The sequence below is a fragment of the Microtus ochrogaster genome, chromosome 16, assembly GCF_000317375.1.
Source record: "Microtus ochrogaster isolate Prairie Vole_2 chromosome 16, MicOch1.0, whole genome shotgun sequence".
Classification (NCBI taxonomy): domain Eukaryota; kingdom Metazoa; phylum Chordata; class Mammalia; order Rodentia; family Cricetidae; genus Microtus; species Microtus ochrogaster.
The window spans coordinates 34,674,401-34,698,227 of record NC_022018.1 but is presented as its reverse complement, the minus strand read 5'-3'; the positions used below and the strand labels follow the sequence as shown (position 1 = coordinate 34,698,227).

The 23,827-nt window shown below is 43.0% G+C and overlaps 1 long non-coding RNA gene across 8 annotated transcripts; it reads right to left on the bottom strand.

Moving 5' to 3' along the window:
- Nucleotides 1-1,645: 1,645 nt before the first annotated feature.
- Nucleotides 1,646-12,463, bottom strand: LOC101989385. 8 transcript variants are annotated; one of them, XR_003377564.1, is made up of 7 exons: nt 12,264-12,463; nt 11,651-11,955; nt 9,950-10,455; nt 5,626-5,654; nt 4,930-5,037; nt 4,462-4,646; nt 1,646-3,986 (listed from the first exon to the last, which is right to left on the bottom strand). It is a non-coding gene; the product is annotated as an uncharacterized LOC101989385 (long non-coding RNA). The 8 variants fall into 8 exon arrangements; XR_258443.2 differs by having other exon boundaries at nt 4,228-4,650; nt 10,103-10,455; XR_003377558.1 differs by having other exon boundaries at nt 4,462-4,650; nt 10,103-10,455.
- Between the last annotated feature and the right edge of the window lie 11,364 nt (nt 12,464-23,827).

Genomic DNA, 23,827 nt, shown 5'->3' with positions numbered 1-23,827 from the left:
TGCTAGCACTGAGCATGTAAAAGCTTAAGGTCATCTTCGACTACATAGTAAGTTCAAGACTAGGAAACTTGATACCCTGTCTCAAAAAAAAATTCTATGTACACACACACACACACACACACACACACACACACACACACACACACACACAGGGATTGCTGGCCATGGCCCACCTCAGTCTTCACTGGAAAACTTCCAAGGTCTATTTGTCTCCTCAGTTCTAGGAATAATGGTGTACCTCTTGTTCACAGTTGATTCCGGGTATGTCAAGAAAAAAGACTCAGTAAATGAGGTACAAGCAAGATATCAGAAACCCAACATTGCTTCGCTTTACCAGAATGCATCTGGACCATTTATCTAAAAACTGATCTAACATCCTATCAGGTAGATGTGACAGAATCATTTGAATGTGCTGTGGGCATTTTACGATGTAGTCACAAAACTTCGCTAGGTATAGTATTCTACAAGATTATAGGTTGTGCTTATTTCTGTATACACATTTGCAAAGCATTGGTGCATGTGTGGAGATCACCTGGTTTTTTTCTGCTCCCATTGCTGCACAGACTTGGCTCACTGAGAATCCACAATGGTAATGGCTTGTCTATCCCAGACAAGCCTCCTCTCCCCAGGCAGTAGGAGGGAGAGGTGCAGCAGGATAAACTCCCACAAGGCTTGCAATGTGGTGCCAGTTTGTGTATCAGTGACCTGAGCTACACCAGCCCTCCCCAGGTCCAGGCCAGCCTGGATATGTTAGCTAGACAATAGGAATGACCAAGGTGAGGCCCCTTCTACACACTTTGTTTGTTTGTTTATTTTTGTTTTTGTTTTTTGAGAGAGGGTTTCTCTGTAGTTTTGGAGCCTGTCCTGGAACTAACTCTTGTAGACCAGGTTGGCCTCGAACTCATGGAGATCTGCCTGCCTCTGCCTCCCAAGTTTTGGGATTAAAGGCATCTACCTCATGTTTAAAGGTAATCAATCTAAGGACACCTTCTTCCCCTACAGTCTTATGTGACATGGGACTTCTTTCTTAATAACAAATAATTTCTTTCATATACTTATTTTTTAAATTTTAATTGCATTTATTTATTTGTGTGTGTAGCATGTGCTATGGCATCCATGTGCTGTGTGTGTACATGTATGTATAAATGACAGCACTCATAACCTATAGGAGTCAGATCTCTCTTTCCATTGTATGGCCCCAGTGATCAAACTCCAGTTCTCAGGCTTGGCCGCAGGTACCTTTACCCACTGGGCCATCTTGCCAGCCCTTTTCGGGTTTTGAATTTTATTTGTTTTAGGTTTTTTTGTTGTTGCTCTTGTTAGCTTGTTTATTGAGAGAGTTTCTCTGTAAAGCCCTGGCTATCCTGGAACTTGTAATGTAGACCAGGCTGGTCTCAAACTCAGAGATCGCCCTGCCTCTGCCTCCTGAATGCTGAGATTAAAGGTATATGCTCTCACCTCTCAGTCGCTGCCCATCTCCTGCTCTTTTAAAAGTAATTTTTTCCAATTTTTAAAAACTACATTTATTCAGATCTCTGTGAGTTTGAGGCCAGCCTGATCTACGAGACTTAGTTCCAGGACAGCCAGAGCTGTTACACAGAGAAACCCTGTCTCAAAAAACCAAACAAAAAAAAAAATTGTGTGTGTCTGTGTGTGTGTGTGTGTGTGTGTGTGTGCACGCACGCATGAGGGGAGGGATGACTATCAGGACTATCAGGTTATAATACATTTGGAAACCAGAGGAAAAATTAGAATGTCCTACCTTAGGCTCTGTTCACCTTTTTTTTTTTTTTTTGAAAAGACAGGGTCTTTCACTGGTCCTGAAGTTTTTAAATAGACCACACTTTCTCTGTTTCAGTCATGAGATTACAGTCACATTCTATCCTGCCCAGATTTTTCACATGCGTTCTGAAAATGAACTCGGATCCTCACGCTTGCTCTGTAAGCATTTTACTGACTGAGCCATCTCCCCAGACCTTAGATACATTTCTTAAGTTAAGAAATGAGACCTAGAGACAGCAAACAAGTCACACAGCTCATCTGCAATGCTGGGTGGGACCCATTTTGAATGCCACATTTTTTGCCCAGTGTCTTGCTGCCTCCATCCTGGTTACTGACCTATCCTGGGAACCACATGGCATCTTTTTTGAGACTATAAATCATGAATATCTGTGAAAGTGTCACTAATTCTGACTTGGTTGCTCCATGTAAATCTAATAAAATGTAGGCAGAGTACTTGAAACAAAACTAATACAAAGTGTCCTGTTTCTTGAGTCAACATTATGATGGCAAATGAAGTTGTTCAGGAGATGATGGTTGAGTCTGGACTGGTAGCTCAATGGTGAGTGCTTGTCTGTCATGTAACATCCCTGGGTGTGATCCCCAGTGCTGAGAAACCAGACAGAACAGACATAAACCATGATTGGGTACGTAAGATGGCCACAGTGGACAGGGACCGGCAGATACGATAAATGTGCATGCTCCCTGACCTCGGGGGTCTTTCCTATGCTGGAGCCACTAAGATACTCTGCTAATTATCACACAGGGCCCTGAGATGTGTCCAGCTCAGACAGAAGGGTTTTGCAAAGAAGACCACTATCTTCTTACCAATACTGGTCTGCCAAGAGAGGGAATAGACAGAAGCAGGGATTAGCAATCTTTATTCCTTCTCCAGGAGAAACATTTAGCAAGAAAGGTGTGGGGCCCTCATTCCAGACAGAAAAGAAGCCTGGAAAGGCAGGAAAAATAAGATCATGGGAGCTGAGAGTGTGACAGGACCTTCATGTTGTCTGCAGCCTGCCTGTGCTGAGAGAACAGGGAGAGGGGATGCTGGAGAGTGAGGCCAGAGGCTGGACATTGCTCTCTGTGCTCCTGAAGATGTTCACAGGCTCATGGGCCACCAAGAATGTTTCTAGAAGGTTCCAAGTTTAATTCTTTTATTTCTGCCAGAAACCCTTTGAGATGAGTCTTGGCATTACCTGTTGCTTATGAAAGAAACATTGGAAAATCACAGGAGTTAAGTCACTTTTCTGAGTACACACTGCTGAACCATTGAGCACAGCATGGGGTCATGTCCTGAAACCATTGAGAAGACACCAAGAGGTGGCAGATAGGTTTTGAGATGAGACTCACCTCTCTTTAGTCTCGTGCCTGTCTTCACCCTTCTAGATGATTTCCTGACAATATGCATAACTGATCAATATTCTTCTCTTTCTCATGTGGAAATTTATATTGTTTGTTTACACATGTAACGATTACCTCCTCAGCATATCAATACAGCAATCTAATAATTGAAATCCTCTGGGAAGAAATAGATTATAAATGGAAATTTGTACTTAATGGACGATTATACTTAATGATCAATTAGCTTGGTTAATTCAGCTCTCCTGCCTTTCCCTAATAACATTTTGTCAGAGATAAATAGATGTAGCATAGATGTGAAAAATACAAATAGAATGTTGCACGCAGAAAGCCTTAAGTCATTCGGAATCTTAAGTTAATTTTTTTTTGCACTAACATATCCCAAGGAAATGAGCAGGTGCAGGTTTGGTGCCCAGTCTTTTCTTTCTCTTTATGAGTTTTCTTCCTCTACCCAGAGTTCTGGAAAACAGCCCATATACAGATTTAGGTAAGATGGCTCCCAGCTAGTGTCTATGTACTTATGGTCACTGTCATCCCCTCTGCTTGTCTCACACCTGCTTGATCCACAGGGGTGCAGGGTCTTCACCAGGCATCCTTAGTCTCCCAACCAAAGTTCTGCCATCCCAGCCTTGTGAGGAACCAGACCCCATTTCCCTATCTCCGAACATCATGGACCCTCTGCAAGCGCCAAGCCTCCATCATCTCTGTCCTGCCTGTGGCTTCCTGTAGGCGGTGCTTCCCATCACTCGCTCTCCCAGGAACATGCTTTGGATAGCAAGAGAGTCTGTTGCATTTTCTCTGGGTCCAGGACATCCGGGGTGCAGATCTAAAGCTCCACTGAGGCCCTTGGAAGGAAGGGGGAAGAAAGACATCTGTAGTTTTAAAGTGAAACTACAGCAATTTAGCCTCAAAATATTCTCAGTGTTTAACACCAATGTTCTAATAAGTCATCTGATTGCATGTATGAAAATGAGCACTAGAAAACCTTTTAATCCCCTTTAATAAACAGGGATTATACATTGGAATAATTTACAGCCATTTAAAAGTTCAGTTTTAAAAAACTGTTTTAGAATTTAGGAAGCATACCCTTTATTCAAAAGGTGTTTCTTCTAGCTTTAAAGGACATGTTGTCTTTGTTTGCTCAGACAGGAGTGTGTGCCATGTTGAATGAGCGGAGATCATAGAACAAGTTGCAAAAGTCACTTCCTTCCTTCCACTGTCATAGGGAGTGAGTGAAGTCCTGAGCAGTCTATCTTGTTTGACAAGGACACAGCCATGCCGAGGACCACATACTCCACATACCCATGGAGTATCCCTTACCGTTTCATCTTCCAAGTTCATTGTTTCATGCCGGATACTAGTCAGTAGTGGGTAAGGAAGATTGTCTCATTAGATAGCTTAAAACACTGGCTCCAGAGCTTCCTCTTCAGTGTGGTGATGATAACCATTGTCTTTCCAGTTCATCAGGTGCTGGACTGGGGGCTGCATCAAGTGCAAAACCCAGTCTGCCTTTTTGATTCATTAATAGAAAAAAGGAAGGAAGGAAGGAAGGAAGGAAGGAAGGAAGGAAGGAAGGAAGGAAGGAGAAAGAAAGGATGGAAGGAAGAATGAAAAAGATCATTAATTATTTTAATTAATTAGAACAAGCATGAAAATTTTATTTTAGTATTTTATAACTTTTAAAAACTATATAGACTACAAACTTCAACTGTCGAATGGACTTTCTAGATTTTTCTTCCCTGTGTTTTAACAGTAAAAAATTAGTGACCCACAAAGACAGCTACACACCAACTGGCTTCTCAGGGAATCTCCAAAGCTTCTTGTGCTATAGGCCAGCATTTGTCAGACCCAGGTGGAGGAGTACAGGTGCGGGGGTCATATTGTGTCTTTTATACTCTGTGACAAAAAGCACACAGTAAGTCAGCGTGCTAATGATACATTTTGACTCTCACAAATACACCCTTTTGCAGGCAAGAATCACATCCATATTCTCCCTTACACATAGCAGTCCAGACCAGATTGTTCAGCAGTGTGGTACATAGCTTCCAGCTCCAGCTTCATTACCACCCCACTCCTGCACACTCCTGACTCTCACGTATCAGGAAAGTCCTTTCCCACATATGGGGACACTCAGCTCACCTAGAGTCCTTCCGCACCCACCTGTCAGAACCAGGAGCACATGTATAGCTCACCCTGAGGAGGACGGTCCTCGGGAGGAAGACATGCAGGCCACCTAGGACCCCAGCATCTGTACACAGAGCATCTCAGGCTTCAAGTAGACACATCTTCCTCTTCCACTCACTCTTTGTCTTTACAAGAGCCACAGTAGGGAAAGCTGTGTCTCTATGAACTATGGGGCCTAGCCAAGGGTCCCTTTTGCTAGGTCTACAGGATGTGTTTCCCTGGTATAACTTTTGCCATCTGCTGTATTTCCTGGGATGAAAAGACTAGACTTGGGGTATAGCTTAGTGGGGAAACACTCACCCAGTAGGTAGGGGCTGAAGGTACAATTCCTGGCAGAGGAAGAGAGACAGAGAAAGCCAGGGTTAGTGAGAAGGGAGGGCAGAAGGTAAATAATGGAAGGAAGGAACGGGAGAGAAAGGAAAGGAAGGAGAGAGGAGGGGAATGGAGGGGAGTGGAGAAGTGGGGAGGAGAAAGAAGGACCCATCCCCGAACTTAGGAGGCAGAGACAAATAGATCTCTGGGACTCCCTGGTCAGTCAGCCCAAGCTAACTGGCCAGTCTCAAGCTCAGTGATAGGCCTTGTCTCAAAAGACAAAAACAACAACAACAAAAAGGTAGAGAAAACCTGAGGAATGACATCAGAAGTGACCTCTGGCTTGCAAACACATCTGGATTGGGGACATTTACCTAGAAGAACTTGATCATTTGTCAGGCTTCCCATTGAGCTGGTAGTTTTAGACCTTAATAAGAGAAAGTATTAATAGGAAGGTCTCTAGGAGAAGCAAATCTCAACATTTGGTGAAGAAAGAGCAGCCTCCAGGGGTCTATCAGGTGACCCAACTAAGTTCTTGGGTGTCAACACCTCCTGTAGATATGAGATTGGCACAAATGTTTAGCGACTATTCATTAGAAATTCACTAAAATATCAACAATCATAGCAATATTTTGGAGAGGTCAAACTGGATTTGCCTGGAGCAAGGTTGCTCTTAGGTGGCAGACCTGACAGAGTAATGTAAGCCTGAGTTGCTGCAGAGTCTAAGATCCTTCTCAGCATGTCATATCCGAATATCACTTCAGAAGAACAGGAAAATGAACACTTCAAAAGAATAGAGCAGAGGGTGCTTCTGGCAATGATGGAGCCAGTTACTTATCTAGAGAATCGTAAGGCATCGTGGGCTCAGGGAAGAGCACTGGCCTGAAGGGCATGACCACAGCTGGCGGCATGGTTATGGTTATGTAGGTGGCAAACTTGGAATGGGAGGCTTTGGGAGCCTTTTTTTCCCTAAGAAGCAAGGGACAGGACCTCAGTGTTGCTTCTGATGGAAATACTTTGGGCCACAGATATGAAAGATGCTGGTGCCCAGGAAACTTGGTAGATGTGGGGAGCTCAGGAAAAGTTTCTTTTTAGGGCCTGCGCTGACACCGGTCTTAGAGTAGTATGGTGCCAGTTCAGGTGAGGGAGGAGTGATTCCATGAATGAGTAATGACAGGACAATTCTCAATCATTTACGTTTTAATTAAGACCAAGAAAAACTAATTAATCCCTTTAAGAGGTCATGGGATTCTTTAACCTGTCATTTTTGTCTCCTGTAACCATTGCTACGAAATTCATGAAACAGAAATGATTTGGGGGGAAAATAAGGAAATTTGTTCTCTTCTATCTGGAGGGGAAACAGTTGGGATAAGGCAGAAAGGGTAGATGTGGAGACAGCGGAGGGGGAAGAGGAGCAACCAAAGAGTTCAAGCAGGCCAGCTGCTGATGGCTCTAGAGGCCATGGGTTCCTTCCCGTGGACCTGTGGGAAAGAGGAGGGAAGTCTGGCCCAGGAGCATGAACAACTTTGGAAACTGCTTGCCTGTGCCTCCCACCTCTTCCACCCAGCACCAGAGTGCGATGGTGCTGTATTACCAGTGGTCCCCATGATTGCCAGTAATTCTTGGTGGATAAGTCTGGCCTGGGAATGGAGACCGAGACCGGAGAAAGGCCCACACGCATGCTTCTCCTTTAACTAGTTTCCCTTTATCATAAACTTGGGGATTTTTGTCCTCCAGTTTTAAAACACAGGCTCCTAAAGGTTGCCCTAGACACTCTTGATAGGGTCTGGAGATACTTGGTGCCACATGAAAACAGAAGGGCGCTTTCTTCTCAAAAACTCTCAGACCTGCCCAAAATAAAGGAGAGCCCTGGAGACTTGGAATCTAGCTGAACATTTCAGCAGGCATAGCCCTAGGGATGGAGTGTGTTGATGTCTGCAGCTTACTTAGAAATGGAAAGGCACCTTAAAACAGAGACTGATGGATGCATAGAGGGTGAATGTGCACATAGCTGTATACAGACTGAGAACCAGAAAGTATACGTATACAGTCGGGGTGCTTGGTGTGTGCATGGCTGTCCACGCTCCTGTGCTCTTCTGCACGCTTGAAATTTCCAATAATACAACACCTGAAACATCTTACTATAGAAAACAAGTCATGCAAAAAGAAAAATCACTTTGCAGATACAAGACACCAGCCTTGAGCCAGGAGAGAGAGTTCAGTCAGCAACCTATTCCTCTTGCTGAGGATCTAAATGCAATTCCCAGCACAAAGCAGATACCACACAACGGTCTGTAACTTCAGTTCAGGGGATCTGGTGCACCCTTTGACCTCTAAGGGTACCTGTACTTACATATACATACCCACACACAGACGCACATGCCTCCAAATAATTCAAACTTTGTAGGTTAAGATACCAACCTCTTTTGATCTTACCATTGTCTAAAATCATTTCCCAGAAGATGAAAGGGTTGTCTCTACCTACTTATTATTTTTGCCTGGCTTTTTCTCACTACCATACTAAAATCACACAAAAATGCATATTTGGCAAAGGCTCTTTTCACTACTATCCACTTAAAAATCAGGGAAATACGCTATGCTATTGTTCTTGTAAAAATAACTCAGTTGGGAAAATCCAGCCACAAGGCTTGATGACAAATATCCAATTTGATTATCTGTGAAATGCATCCACCATAGCCTTGCTAAGTAGCTCACAGATGTTCAGTGAAGGTTAATGTATTCTCTGTGAGGAATTTCAGTTACTTCAGGTTGGGTTTTTGCTCCAAGCTGGACTTCAATAACGAGATGGAATGTAAAATACACTCATGAAGAGATGTCCAACAAAACTAATTAGCAAGTGACAAAATTTATACGTTCTGTCTTAAAGTGGGAATAATTTCTGATTCTGTGAGTTTTATAAATGGGTTTCTGAGGAACCGATTTGAGCTTTCAATCATTCTTTCTAACTACAGTTTACTCTCTGGAGTGTTGGCAAGGTAGGAGCATGCGGACAAGGCATCATTGGCACCTGTTTTATACACACACACACACACAAACACACACATATATCTCCACAACCATATTTTTTTAAATCTAAACAAAAGCTAAAATATACAGTAGAGTTTGTTCTTGTGTTAGGTTCCACCTAAATTAATTCTTGCTCCCATATTCCACATATTTTCACAGAGACTCTTGTCTTCAGTTATCTGCAGCTATAAAGTTGCCCTCGTCTCCTCCCCCTCGCTGGTTCAACTATATCTAGAGCAAATGAGGAGTATCTATTAACGGTGAAAAATTGTCAATAGTGGATTAAAAATTACCTAAAGTACTTACATTAAAAAAAACAACAACAACAAAGTTTGTGAAGCAAATTTGAGTTTAAAGAAACACTGGTTTCTAAAAGTGAGCGGCTCTGCAGCCCTGCATCCCGAGAGGCGAAGCCAAGGGAAGTGCCGTGTTGGCCAGCACTGGAAGGAGTCTTACAGAGATTATACACAAAACACCAATATTCTCGTACCTACAGTCAGAAGAAACCAAACACACCCTCATCTTCTAAGACTATGATATCTATATCTGTTCATCATTAAAAAAAAATAAGCTCCCCAACTTGCCATTCTTACCCAATACCTAAAATTAGTTTTGATGAGTCTTCCCACATGACAAAGCCTGAATTCCATTTATTCTCAGATAACTGGAGGATACTTTTATTGCTTAAATATTGGACAGAAAAACCAATTGGCTCACTCAATGATTCTCCTGCTCAAACTCTGGCTTTCGAAACAATTTAAGGCGTCAGAAGTTAAATCCTTTGCTGATAAGCAAAACTGTATTTTTATCACAGAGAGGGGGAGGAAGTGCTGGCGTGGGTGCAGTGTGCACTCACACAGGTTCTGCGGTCACTCCCAGCAGAGCCTCTTTCTGGAGCAGTGACAATAGTGGGGGCCAAGGCTGGAAAAGCAGGCACCCTAAAAACAGTAGTGTGCTAAAACAGGGGTGATGGCCAGCCAACTGCTTGGTACCTTTAAGCAAAGTGTTCACTGCTTCCCCCATTCCTTTAAACACTATTAGAACCTTGAATGTCCTCAGCCAGAAAAACAACAAAACAAAATAAAACACAATATTTAAGTCATGCTTCAAAATGCCACGCTTTCACTTGTACTCAGAAAACAGAGAAATATAAACTTATGAGTCTGCCCCAGCGTAGTGAGAACAAAATGGGAGGAAAAGACAACATCAAAAGCACGTCCCCACTAACATCAGATGATAAGGCGCATCCATGCTTGTTATATAAATGACTAGAAACACAACTTACCTTATTACAAGAGCAGGGCGGTAGGGGAACTTACAGAAGGGGGTAAACCAGGTGAATGAATTACGAAAGAACACATCAGGGCTGAGTCTTGAGCAAAATCCCCAAATTTTAAGTGAGAGATTTGGGACCTTCTCAAATGGCTGTCATACATACCTCCGGTCCCTCCCTGAAATAGTCAAACACAAAGGTGTTGCTGGTTGGCATGAGTCACGTGCTGTCTCCATGCTGTTAGAAGGACAATTCCAGAAGCCCCCACATCTGCTAAATGCTTCCGCTGTTCCCCAGGGAGGATGGATAGTCCGTGCCACCTCCTCAGAATGGCACAATCACCCCGAGATGAATGGTACAGTCTGCCAGACAAAAAGTTCTCTTTAGCACAGACTCTGTCCACCAAGCAGGCACAAACACAGCCACGTAGCCGAAAAGACTGAATACATCATGGAAGGAGGCACACAGGCTTTCTGGAAGAGCTTCGCACAGTGACTGCTGGCTGTGTTACCTGAGATCTGCAATCAAAGAGGTTCTTAAAATACCACAGGGATCACAAATCCTGGGAAAGAATTTCATATGGAGGAAACACTCACACACACACACACACACACACACACACACACACACACACCATCCCAGTTGGCTTGTTAAACCTTTCTCCCAACACTGAATCTCTCATCCCCTCAAATAGACACATGCTTGTATATTTAAAATTTTTTTTTAAAGTGTATAAATTAGCAAGTCAGTGCTGTTATGTAGCAAAGACAGGCTCGCCATTTCTCCTCAAAAAGCACTTAGGGCTAACCATTAGAGGAAAAAAAGGCAAAGAAAGAAAGAAAAGTGGATGACAGAGACATTGTAACTTAGGAGAATGCTCTTCCCCAGGCTGTGCAAATCAAGGTAGCTCACACACCATGCCACTTTTGTTCTGTCTTAGATTCGGCGGACCGGGCATGGCAACAACACACAACGGGTGTTTAAGCCAGTCAGTCTTAGCAAATTAGGTAAATTAGAGACCATCCAACGGCATTCTGTTGTTGCTATTGTAATCACAGGCATTCTCCCTGGTGACGGTGCTTCCTGATGAAGTGCCGTCCTCCGAGCATCCCTGTGAAAAGATACCAAAAGACTCCGGGATGCGACATCTGCTTTTAACAGCTCTTCAGATTCAAATTGGCATTTTACTTTATCTTGGAAATTTATTAGGGATTCAGCTCATGCCCAGTTTAAATGGGAAGGTGAAGGCAGGGTAGTTTCTGTCTATGAATTATTCAGTCTCTGCCTGGCGAGATTGCCATCCGTGAACTGACGCTCCGACAGTTCCCTTCGCGGAGCCTCCATTACGCTTGTCATTTTTATTTCTTTATCTACGATCTCTTCCTCAGTTACCCGGCTACTCCCTTAGGGCTTGGATTCACAAACCCAGTGTTTCAAATTGGCAATAACCTCAGTGTGCTGCTTTCTCAAATCGCTGTCTCCACAGGCTGTCATTTTTCTTTTTCTTTCTCCCCCCCCCCACCCAAATCATTAAAAAAACCACGTCCACAATGATATCTCTCAGGTTCTTTGGTTTGATGAATTTTACACACACACACACACACACACACACACACACACACACACACCAGAGAAAGGGAGAGAAAGACAAAGAGGCAGATCAATTCCAACAAGAATTATGTTACTCCACGCCTCCCAAGAGAAGTCAAGCACCTTTCTTTGTCATCAGAGTGACCCATCCTAGTAGCTAGCTAGCATAGCAGCAGGTGGGAGGGAGCCCAGGCTGATGTAGGCTTCCTGGCACCCTGATTTGCAGCCCAACTTGATGAGGGCTGCAAGGCAGAAAGAGTAATTCAGAGCACTGTGTGCTTAGCAAGCACAATTAGTTAGGAACATAAGAAGTCGTCGGATGACGGAAACGAGACTGCCACTCTTCCAGGCTCCACCTGCATACAGACAGCAGTCCCGGCTATTCTCCACTTGATGGCTGGTTATGTCCCTGCTAGGCGACAACAGTCCTGCATCCAGAAAGAACTGGGATCAGTTTAGGCCAATGAGTCTGGTTTCTCCTTTAAAGCATGATTTTACTGTGGAGTGAGGGGTTACGCTAGTCCCGTGACCAGCCTTAAATGGGAGCTGGGGCGTCCCACGGTGCCAGTGTGGTGAGTTACCCAGGACTGAGTCAGACAAATCATGCCAAGCATTGTCTCCTGCAGATACAACAGCGTGGCACAAGAAGCAAACCCTCCCCGCCGCCCCACATACGAGGTGGAAAAGCAGCCGAGCTCCACCAGAGACAGTCTGGTTAGCAAGCTCCGAGCAGTACCTGCCCAGCTGAGAATTCATGCTGCCACATCAGAAGCTACCGTGCACAGTCAGACTGCAGCTCGGCTCCTGGCTACACAAAGGTAATGTTCTTCCCGTGCGAGGCTTTAGGCAGCAGCAGGAAAATCAAAGTTTAAAACTCGGCTGCTTTGTGCCTAGCTGCCTGCCTCTGCTTTGCCGCGTCTCGCCTGGCAATCTGCAGGAGCAGGAGCTGGCATCTGCAGGAATGCTGTATGACACAGCAGTCAGCTGACCAAGCTGTTATTGTTCAATGTCCTGTACAGAATCAGGACAGTTTCTAAGGTGGCACCAGGCAAACGACCCAGGATGGTAACGGTGGTTGCAGGACTGCAGGCTATGTCTGTCTACCTGGCAGTCATTTCTTGGATACATTTTCGTGGCTTCTGTTTTAACTCAATTCTGAATGAATCGTTTGCACCCTGCTTGCTGAGTTGACAGATCATTCTTGAACTGACTGTTGCATGCAGAAATGGGCTAAAACCATCACTGCCCAAGTCACTTAAAATCCTTGAACTGTCTATGGAAGAATTCTTGCTCATGTTTTGGTTTTAAAAGCTCTCTTCTTCCTCCCCCCTCCTCCCCCTTCCTTCTTATCCCTTTCCTCCTCTCCTTAATCTAGGTAGAAATTGTCTTAATCTAACACGTATGCAGTGATGAATTCGAAAATCGTACTTAGTATGACGTGCATTCGAGAAAACTCAAAGTAAATTAGTCCAGCAGAAGCCCTAGGTAATGGTCATCACTATGAAGTAGGGAACATGCTCTCTGTTATGAAACTTGGGTGTGCGTTAATGTGACAACGGAGCAAAAAGCTTTATATGGCATTTCCCCAGGGGTTTGAGGAACCTGCTAAAATAAGAAAGCAGTCACTACCGGGCATTTGTTTAACGGCTGTAATCATACTGAATTAATTTAACTTGCTGCAGTGCTTAACAGAAAGTCAATTATAAATTTGAGCTAAAAGAATAACAATAGCAGAATCGTCATAGCACCATCCTCTAAGGGCCTAGCCTCTAAAGAGGCTTCCTGTCCTCATCATTTAAAAGCACTGTGAGCCGGGCGGTGGTGGCGCACGCCTTTAATCCCAGCACTCGGGAGGCAGAGGCAGGCGGATCTCTGTGAGTTTGAGACCAGCCTGGTCTACAGAGCTAGTTCCAGGACAGGCTCCAAAGCCACAGAGAAACCCTGTCTCGAAAAAAGCAAAATAAATAAATAAATAAATAAATAAATAAATAAATAAATAAAAGCACTCTGAGTGGGCTGTTTTCTCTATAGTACAACCCAGGAGCAGCTACTCCCTGTTCAGGCACTGGGATGCTGGGCAGAATGGTATACACCCATTTTAGGAAGAGCATACAGGTGATTGCCCCATGGACAAGTGCATGTTCTTTGTTTTGCAAAGGGTTTTTGTGATCTCTTCTCCATTTCTCACTTACGAATTTCAGTTTTCTGTTTGCTTCTTGAGACAAGAATCTCACTCAAAAGAAAATGTTTTCAGGCAGTGGACAGAGAAGTCAAAACTAGATGCACAAACACTCTCCATATAATTATAGTATTAAATGGCATCTAGACAAGTGGCTGGTCCTGCTTTTACAGTTTACTGGTGACATGCTAAGAAGTGCTACCTAGAGAGAGCCAAAACTAGACTAGGCTGCTCTTTCTAGGGCACATTAATAGACAAGAATGGCCTTTTAGATGAGCCTTGCTACCTCAGTTGATAGAGCCATTGCCGTACATGAACTAAGCCCAGGGTTTGATCCCCAGGATCCCATAGAAAACAAGCCTGGTGATGCATACCTAGACTCCCAGAACTCAGGAAGACCAAAAATTCAAGTTTATTCTCAGCTATATAACCAGTTTGAATAATGAACTTGACCTTAAGCTATAATGAGACACGTCTTAAAACAAACAAGCTACTACCAAAAGGTAGCTTGCTAGCAGGGAGTAAGCTCTTCATGACTCAAATCAATGGTGTTGGGTGACTTGCCCTCAGAAGTGCTTGCCATTTTGAAAAGAAAATTCAGTTTCCATGGAGGGGGGGGGGGAGGTGTCCCTGATGGTGGAATCTAACCAAGCATCAGCTCTTCGGGTGGAAGTAGTAACTGAGACGCTCAGGGTTCTGTTAGAGAGGGGACTGCTCCTGCTTTATCCTGTGGAAACTTTTGTGCCTGAGGTCCTGACCTGCTGGTGGCTGTAGGGAAGACTGGACCCGAAGCAAATATCAAGGGGGGTGGTGGACAGTGTGAGTTTTTGTGGCGGTTGTCACCCTAATGGGCTCTGACCTTCTCTGAGGGCCTGCGACCCTGCTTTGTGACATTTCTCCCGTAGGCCCTGTCGTCTACCTGCTATTGTACTTTGGATCTTAAGTGTTTTCTGAAAGATCACATATTGAAGGGTTAGTTTCAGCCTGTGGTGCCCTTAGTGGGTGATAGGACCTTCAGGTAGGAGGTGGAGCCTAGTTGACAATGTTGGGTCATTAGGGATGTACCCTTAATAGTATCTTGATGCTGTAGTCTGTGCCCTCTTCTTCTATATTCTGGACATCATGATATGAACAGCTTTGTTCCATTCCACCATCCCTCCAGGATCTTCCTCCTCAACACAGACTCGGAAAGAAACAGGGCAAAGCAATCATGGCTCACAACCTCTGAAATCAGAAGTCAATAAATCTTTCCCTCCTCGAAATGGTTGGTTTTGTCACTCTTCCATAGTCCTCTGCAGCTCCTTGCCAATTCTTCATTCTGCTTTGTCCTCCTCTTTTTTTCTCTACTTTTTTTCTACCACATACATTTTAGAAGTCTTGAAAAGTCTACAGATCACTTTTCAATAATGCTCTCCAATGTATATGCAATATAACACACAGAATTACCAAGGAAATACATTGTCTTAAATGTCTCACTTAAGAACTAGCAAGGTTAAATTGTAGAGTGAGTCTTGTTGTCTGTGTTCCTGCGATTATTCAGTTAAAAAGTATGTTCAAGAAAAACCTTGATAAGATGCAGAACATAGCCAGAGAGTGGTAGCACATGACTTTAATGCTAGCACTTGGGAGGCAGAGGCAGGCAGTTCTCTGAGTTCACAACCAGCCTGATCTATAGAGTTAGCTCCAAGACTACAGAGAGAACCCTGTCTTAAAACAACCAACCAACCAAACAAACAAACAAACAAACAAACAAAAAGATACAGAAGAGAAGGAAGAAAAGAGGCCATATTTGAGGCTGGTGGGATGGGATGGCTCACAGCAGGTGGCTCTTGACCACCAATGACTGCAGCTATGGAGATCTGACACTTCTGTCCTTCACACATGCACGCACACACACACATACACATCAATCTAAAAAAATAAATCTTTAAGGAAGAAGACTCTATGTATTGAACTTTATTAAATTTAAAAATGACCTTGTTCAAGTTATTAGCAGATACCCAATTTTCACATTAAGATGAAATACTACACTTTCCAGACCGACTAATTCACACCACACAGACCTTCCTAAGTTCTGAGGCTCTTTGGCAAGGAAGTAGGGATGCTAAGTGATTCTTTTGGCTTGGCTCATATAGCAAAGATGCCATAGAGTTCAAGACCCAAATTCCATATCCCTACCTCTGACTCCCTCCTACTAAAAACTTAAAGTGACTGGGATGCTGATGTCAGTGGGCAAGAGAGACCATTTTTAAAGGCTCGGGAATTTTACTCAGTGCTAAACCATCCTTGGATTAAACTCAACCATGAGGCGAACATTTACACCATGGAAACAGACAAATGTACAACTTGAAGCTGTTTTTCTCTGCACATCTGGTTTGCATTCTATAATATTTAATTATGCCAAGTTGTCTCATGATTCTTTACTTTAGTTCCAGAATCCAGAATTATGAAAAACATAAATCATGATGTCTGAATGTGTCATTCTCAGGTCAGAAAGCCAGTCTTGGATCCCGCCTACACCACTAAATCTCTGTGACCTTGAGTGAATTAATTCACTCTCTGGGGCTGAACTTTCTGTTGTGTCAACCAGGACTAGTAGCACTGTGTGTCTTGGGACTTGAATTCATGTTTCATGAAATGCCTTAGCATAGGTTCTCACACTTCCTGTCTCCCAATGACTAGGAGCCAAGTTTATTTTCCCCTCCTTCTTCACTTTCCTTCAATTGGCCACCATATTTGATAGAAATTATCAGTACCAACACATTTGTCCCGAGGGACGATATTTTTAAGAGACTGTAGACAGAAAGACAACAACAATAACACTATACATGAGCAACTTGGGATTCTAGAGAATAAAAATTGGCCTGACAGCTCTTGACCCTATTGGACAGTGGAGATTTGAGAAACTGATGCTGTTGTATAAATCCAAATGATAATTACTAATGGATGTAAGTCAACATGACTTTGAGATTAAAGAGAAATCAGATCAATCTTATAGTCAGTCCCCTATATCCACAAGTTCTGAAACTGAGATGCAATGAACATTGAATCAAAAATATTTAGAAAGTAATTCATCCATATTGAACACATAGATATTTCCCCTTGTCTTTTGTAAAACAGTGCTGTATAACAGTTATTCATGTGGGGTTTATGCTTTGTTAGGTATTATACATAATGCAGAGATGTTTTAAGGAATGCGAAGAGAACAGAAGGCTGTCCCACCAGTTTCTGCTTGGAGAATGCAGCACTGCTGGAATGCCCACAGAATGAGCCCCAGGTTCTGGGCCGGCTTTTCAGGTTCCCCGCCGTGAGCATTGTTAAAAGTAAGACTGCCACCAAGGCATGAGAAAAGAGAAGCTACTAAAGGGTGGTATAGAAATTCCCTTTCTTTCACCCATCCTGGTCTAATCACTGAAGCGTAAACCTTGTGAGGAATGTGCTACCCAACTAAAGGCAGTTCCCCAAAAAAGAACAGAAAATGCTGTCTGTGTCGTTATTATAAGTGAGCACAACTGGGCGGTAGTTTCCATAAACTGAGAGAGGCTAAAGATGCTCAAGTCTGCACACCTCACTTTCAGATGAAGTAGTACGTACGTCACCCTCCTCTTACTAAAAGCCGTATCAGTCCACGGTACCCAAGCCGTAGGCCTCCTCTTTCTGTGGGTTTTTCATTCTGTTTTCCCTTCCCTGCCTCCTTCTGCAGTGTGTAGCCTCCTGGACCACCCACTTCAGGTTTAGACATTTACACAGCTTATTAACTACCCATCAAATGATATCAGGTTTGATGACAGAAGCTCTTTTTTGTTTGTTTGTTTGTTTGTTTGAGACAGGGTTTCTGTCAAAGCCGTGGAAATATACAGCATATGGCAATTGAGAATTCAGATGTCACCCACTAGAAGAGTGACACTGATGGAGGTCAATCCTGCCCAGGCAAGGCCTGCAGGACCCTCAAATCTGGAAACTGTTGTTCACCTTTGCTAAAACAGCTTGGTGTTTCCCCAATACCTGCATTACAGTATGTAATCTCATGTGATGTGTATATGTAATCTCATGATTGTATCTCAATCTTATAGGCACATATATCTGTGGATGGTCAGCAAGATGACTTTCCATTTAGATATATAATTTTGGTATAGAATATCTGTTGAGACATGCTTCATAACTAGACCTATTTGTCGCACCAGGACTGTGGGCACTTAAAAGCCTGCCCTGTTCTTTTGCTCAGACTAACTGCACACAATCAGCTTACTTTCACTCAGAGCGAGTTCAAACTCGACTAAAGGATTTTTGTAAATAGATCATAAGTTTAAAACCTTACAGCTATGCACAAGGTCAGAGTCACGGATGTTTAACCAGGTTGCTATATAAGGCACCCTAAGAAAAGCATGCCAATTCTTCACTTGCCGGGCTGCTAACAATAGACCTATGTCTCAAAGTTTGTCACTGGGCACTGTGCCCCCCATCTGGTCTTACTTACAGACTTACTCCTGTAACCTTGGACACTTGTTCTGCCACAGAAATGGCTCAGCTCCCTATCGCTTGTCCTAGGAATGTGATTTTGGCCAATGAGAGGTCACTCTTGTAATTTTCTTATTGCTTCAAGACTCCTGGAAGAAGAAGAGTTTTTATGCTAGAGAAGAAGAAGCAAAAAAAAAAAAAAAAAAAAAAAAAGATAGGAGAAGGAGCTAGGGTGAATTAGAAGTAGGAAAGAAAAATTGTAACAAAGGCAGAACAATAAAGACTGATTTGGAAAAACACATAAGGAGAGAGTTTGTTCATTTTTTGCTTTCAGATACCCAAAGGAAAAAGTCCTAACTGCTTGTTGTAGTATCCAATTTGAACCCTAAAGAGAGTCTTGGGGCTGGACACCAAAGACTGTTGTTGGTTTTCTCTGTGTATCCCTGGCTGTCCTGGAACGAGCATTATAGACCAGGCTGGACTTGAACTCAGAGATCTATCTGCCTCTGCCTCTGAGTGCTGGGATTAAAGGCCCGCACCACCACTGCCTGGCAATCTTTCCCACTCTTAAAAACAAGAGTTAATGCATCATAGTTTTTTTTTTTTATTTTTACATATGAGTAACAAAATGTATGGGGCTGAGAATGTTAGCTCATTGTCAAGAGTGCTTCCCTAGGATGCATAAAGCTCTGTGTTCAATCCCTAGTAGAGCAAAAGAAAAAACAGTGTATGTTTAGATTATTCAGGATGATGCTTGTAACTACATATACATTGTGAAATAATCATTACATCAACAAATCTTATTTATGCTCCCATTGCCTCCAGTGACAAGTTCTGTCCTCAGGCTTTCTTGGAAAAGCCTTGGAAAAATTTCAAGTGCTTTTATAAAGGATCATTATTATTCCCATGAGGGAATTAGGTACTATTATGCTACAACAAAACAACAACAACAAAAATCTAAAAGTTCGAAAAAGCCATGCTATCCCTGTCACAGGTCTGGTGAACCAGGCTGGTGAATTAAAAGCCAGGTGTTTAATACGGATTTCCTAAAAATTAATGGTTGCTTGAGATAGTATCTTGGTAGGATGAGAGAACATACAGAAGGAAGGAAGCCAAAAACTAGGCTTAGAATGTTGGTAGGTGAAGAGATCTTGTCTCTAAGAGTTATCAGAAAATACAGTTTTCCTATTAATATCCCTTCAATGGCATCTGACTTCTGGGATACACTGGATAAGCTGGCTCTCAGTACTCTAGATGGAGCTCACTTGTCCTGCCTGCCCATTTCCAACAGTGCAAATGCAAACATCTACACGACACTGTCGCATGGTTCTAAGAGCTCTTATAAACCGGGTGGAGTTGCATTCACCACACCACAGCTAACACTGCATAGGATAGTCTGCCTTTCCCAGAAATCGTAACACTTCATAATACCCGAACCCTCTAGCTCTGTGTATCAGTAGGTTCCCAGTCTGTATCCTACTAAATACAGATCAAAAGTATAGGGAAAAACTGCATCCATACGGTACATACACAGACCTTTATTCCTGTCATAAGTCCAAACAATACAATATGATGGCCACTTACAGAGCGTCTGTGTCACAATGAACCAGGTGTTACAGGTATGGCAGAGACAATGGGGAGTGCATAGGCAACATTAGAACATGCCACCACTGGATGTGCAAGGGACTGGAGCCATCTCCAGATCTGGGTATCTGCAGGCATTCCTGGGTCCAGTCCTCCAGGTGACAACACAAGGCACTTTGAAGTGACCCCAGAGTACTCTGCTGTTAGGAGGCCCAGAGACTTAGAGCTACATGTAGCATTAAAGAAACTAGAGGTTTTTTGGCAAGTCCATTGCCTAGTTCTCCAGCATGGACTTAGTAAATACCATCGTGTTGCAATGTCAAAAGGCTGGATATAGTGTGTCTCCTATATCTTGTGTGCTGACCCGCTCAAATATTTGCTTTTACTTCTTACCTCCTAGTCCTACACCCCAGACAGGGTTTCTGTGTGTAACTCCTGCTGACCTGAAACTCACAGAGCTCCACCTTCCTCTGCCTCCCCAGTGCTGGGATTAAAGGGATGTTCAACACCGCCATTTTACTTCTTAATTGCTTCTACTTTTGTTTTTCTTGGGTTTTAAAGGAAATTGAAAAATTTATAGAGGTTTTTTCCCCAACTTGACCTTAGAACAAATGTAGCAAATGTAAGTTACTTAATTAAGTTTTTTGAGACAGTAGGTAGCTGTTTCCCTGTGTAGCCTTGGTTAGCCTGGAACTTGGTATACAGACAAGGCTGGCCTTGAACTCATAGACATCTGCTTGCCTGTCTTCCTCCTGGGTGCTGGGGTTAAATGTACATGCCACCATGCCTGCCATAAGTTACTTTTTTGAGAGGACTAGCTGTGGGTTAATTGCATCCAAGGATTCTTCTGTCTTCTAAAGCTGCTCAGCCCTTGAGAGATCTAAGACACCTGTGGGTGTAAGTTTATGTATGTACATACATGCTTACATGAGCATTCCATGATGTAAACACATGATTGTAAACAGTCCCTGTGTGAATCCAGAGCATGCACAAACACACGGCACTCAGCATTTTGGGTCCCCACCTGTTTCTATGGGATTTCCCATAGTTTGAGCATGCATACTATTTTAAGGTCCCCCAATAGCCATGTAAGACACCCTGTAAATTCCTGCTCAACATGAGGTCATGGCATAAATTGAGACCTAGCAAATTAAATGGCAATTACCCTTTGAGAAGCCCTGTAACTCTAAAGATAATCACTGTGTTTTGTGTAATATTTTTAGATCTTTAGGGGTACTAATTCATAAACCACATAGAACCAAGTGAATAATTGCATAGCAAGGGGCTGTAAGGTAATAGTAACATAATTGTGTGCTGTTTGATCTTGTAATGAAAACATGTCTAATAGAACAGTTCCCTAAAGTGTTTCTTTAAGCTGTGGATAATTTTCAGGCTATTCTTCTTCCTTTGTTCTATTTAACAGTTTTAACTCTCATGCATATTATTTGGTAAAATATAGTTGTCTTAATTAGGCTTCTATTGCTATGATGAAGATGATGACCAAAAGCAGCGTGAGGAGAAAAGGGTTAATTTGGTTTACCAGTTACTATCTATTACCAGTGAAAAGCCCAGGCAGGAAACTGGCATCAGGAACTGAAGCAGACACCATGGAGGAACACTGCTTCTTGTCTTGCTCCTGCTGGCTTGCTTAGAATACTTTCTTATGCACTTCAGGACCAGTTGCCCAGAGGCTGCACCACCCACAACATACTGGGACCTCCTACATCAATTATTAGTGAAGAAAATGCCCCAAGGCTTACCTACAGGTTGATCTGGTGGGAGCATCTTCACAATTCATATTCCCTCTTTCCAAATTATCCCACCCTGTAGCAAGTTGAATAAAACCAATCAGAATAATGCTAAAGGGTCAGCGTATGGGTTTAAGAACCTATGCATGGTGCTATTTTTCTATATTATGTAGATGTTTCTAGCTTTTAAATGTTGGCTAATAAATGCTGTCTTTAGAAAGATACAATGGCATTGGAATATGATTAATTTAGAGTTCTTCCTAGCGTGTTGATATGCCTGAAAAACATCTCCCACAAATGATTATCTTCTTTCTCCAATAACTTTGATGGCAAGCCGGTATGTCCTACTTCCTCACTCTCTTCTCTCCCTGTTTCCTCTTCTCTTACTTATGGGTAGTCTGAGATTGAATTATAAGTGCATGCATACAGCATAGGCGTAGATCCTTGAGCTAGGAGACAGTGGACCCTGAGCAAACCATTTACTATTCAGGGCTTATGAGTACCACTGGAAGTGAAAACATTTTGTGGGTCGGGAAAGAACTAAAACAGTTCTTAGTCAATGTTCTATTGCTGTGAAGAGACACCATGACCAAGGCAACTCTTATTTTCAAAAAAAGAAAATGAAAAAAGGAGAGAGAGAGTATTTGTTTGAAGGCTTGCTTACAGAGGGTCAGTCATTTATTACTGAGGCAGAAAGCATTGAGTTGAGAGCTTACATCCTCATCCACAGGCAGGCAGTACAGAAGGACTGGGCCCATTGAAGGCTTTAAAAACTTCAAAGTCCACCCCCAGTGACAGCCACACCTACTCCTTCCTGAACAGTTCCACTACCTGGGAACCAAGCAGTCAAATTCGCGAGCCTAGAGAGTTTTCTCATTCAAATCATCACAGGTACAGAAGCACATCACTCATGTGAATGTTTCAAAAGTTTGAAATAACCAGACATTCGTGGTGCACACCTTTAATCCCAGCACTCAGAAGAAGAGACAAGTGGATCTCAGTGAGTTCAAGGCCAGCCTGGTCTACAAAGTAGGATAGCCAGTGTTACACAGAGAAATCCTGTCTTGAAAAATCAAAACCAAAAAAAAAAGTTTGAAATAGCTGTTTAATAACCAAACACTAAAATATTCCCTATCATGGTGAGAAATTATGAGCCTCTATTTTTTTTAGGTTCCTATTATTGTGATAAAATAGCATAACCAAAAGCAACTTGAGGAGGAGAGGGTTTATTTCAGCTTCCAGTTTTAGTCCACAATGAAGGAAATCCAGGCTGGATGCATGACCTGGATGCAGAGACTGAAGCAGAGGGATGGAGGATGCTGTTTATTGGTTTGCTTACTTTGCTTTCTCAATCACCCCAGGACCACCTGCCCAGGAATGGCACCGCCTACAGCAGGCTAGGCCCTTCCCCATCAATTATCAATCAAGAAAATGCCGCACAGGGTTGCCTACAAGATGATCTGGTGGGGACTTTTTTTTCAATTGAGTTCCCTCTTCTCAGATGACCCTAGCTTGTGTCAACTTGACAAAAACCTAACCAAGACAGCTTCTACATTCATCTCATTGACTGCGGTTGCTCACCCTCTGTCTCCACGGCTTCTGGACCCCACTTCTTGTTCCAATACCTCATTCTAATCATGCTCAGAAAATGGCTGAGAGGTGAAGAGGAAAAAAAAACCACAAGTATTTATATAAATAATAGTCTTTGTTTCTTAACAGGATATTAAGGTGACCAGTATCTCACGTCCGTCTTTGGAATCATTCTTGAAGGATACTGCTTATCCTAGTCACTGTCCCAGAAGCGACCCAAAGAGTTCAAATTAGCACTAATTGTTTGCAGCTCCACCAGTATGGAGCTTTTTAGATGGGCAGAACCGTGATTATACATGCCAATGATACTTAAGACTTTCATTGCTTCTGTGAAACTGTCTATTCCCAAAGTGCTTCATCAAAGGGTCTCAGGTGTATCCCATTTTCAGAGGGTGTGGTGCTGGCAAACTCCAATCAAAGCACAGATTCAGTGTGACAAAAGATTGTCTGTGCTAAGTTTTTTCCTGTCACTAATGCTTATGTCTCTGATAATTCAGAATAGGACCAGTCAGTCTTCATTTGCCCTGCCACGCAGCATAGCGCCGGCTGTGTGGCACGTAGTTACATACTGTTACAGCCTCCGGAATTACTGTCTGCATATAGAAGAGTAGACATAGCCTTCTCATGTTAAGAATAGTGTTAGACCAGCACTCGGGAGGCAGAGGCAGGCGGATCTCTGTGAGTTCGAGACCAGCCTGGTCTACAGAGCTAGTTCCAGGACAGGCTCCAAAGCAGCAGAGA